Below are 1,315 nucleotides of genomic sequence, written 5' to 3'. Positions count from 1 at the left end.
CCAATTGTTTACCAAATCTACATTCTGGAGCAGATGTGTGTGTGTGTGTGTGTGTGTGTGTGTGTGTAAGAACATTCTTTTAACATTCCCAACAGCATAAAGGTTTCTACTCTTTGTAATACAGAGTAATACAAATTGACTCTCCCTGACCATAAGAGAATGTCGCTTCTTTATGTCTCTAAGTCTTTTGAATTTGCTCTTCTGTTATTCATGTTCCCCGTTGCCTTCCCTCTACCCTTGATGGTGTGTGTTCTTTATCCCTCAGGCTGCTCTCTGGAGGCAGAGATGTGTGGTATGGTGTGCCATGAGTGTGTGAATGTGGTATCCGGCTAACTGCAGAGTCAGCTAGGTGAAGGGGAGGAACTACCTCTCCTGCATCCAGCCTTGTTTTCTTTACTGTGGGTTAGACCGACTCTTCACTGAACTGGCTGACCCAGGATGGCATTTTGCCATCTTATAGAGGCTCTGTCAGTTGTCTGGGGCCAATTTTTCTGAATGCACGTACCAATCAATTAAAAGAATGCAGGTAATGGACTGGCTGGACGGATGGCACACACACAGGCCTCGCACAGCCTGAGTAAAGTTAGACAAAATCTGACAGTACTGAAAACAACATCCACAGACTGGAGATGAACCAGTAAGACAGGTTCGCACTGTGCTGGGCATCAGACAACTAGAGGGTTTCTTTTCCACCAGTTTTTGTGTTTTGTGTGTATGAGTGTGGGTGTGCGTGTGTATGAGGAGCTTTGAGGACAATTTGTAGAGGTTGGTTCTGTCCTTCCTTGGTGTGGTTTCTGGGCCAGCCTCAGATGACCAGGCTTGGCAGCCCCTCTTGACTCACTGGGCCCTCTCACCAGCCTTCAAACCCACTTTTGAGAGATGCAGTAACACCTGCCGGTTTCAGGACAGAAACGCATTTGGATGCTGAGCCTCCACTGGGAAAGGAACAGGTTGTACATGACTTGTGTTTGGAAGGACAAGACAGTGGCCTAGGCTGTGTCTGCGATCACGCAGCCTAACTGAGGCTAACATCGCAGGATAGACCATGTGCAAGAACCTTGGAGACCATGTGGAAGCTGAACTTGGAGAGTTTTAAGTGGCTCTTTCAAGCTCACAGAGCAAGCACGTGGCTCAGACACAGTTGAGACTGTATCTGTCTGCTAGCGTTGCTCTAACAGGCAACAGGAACATGGCTTCTCAAGTCCTGGAGGCTTGAAGGCCGAGATCAAGGTGTCAGCTGTACTGGTTTCTCCCAAGGCCCCTTTGCTTGGATTAGAGGTGAGGGCTTGTTCTTCAGACAGCAGTCAGTCTGTGT

Source organism: Meriones unguiculatus, chromosome 8 (assembly GCF_030254825.1).
Source record: "Meriones unguiculatus strain TT.TT164.6M chromosome 8, Bangor_MerUng_6.1, whole genome shotgun sequence".
NCBI classification, from domain to species: domain Eukaryota; kingdom Metazoa; phylum Chordata; class Mammalia; order Rodentia; family Muridae; genus Meriones; species Meriones unguiculatus.
Note: the sequence above shows the minus strand (reverse complement) of the source record.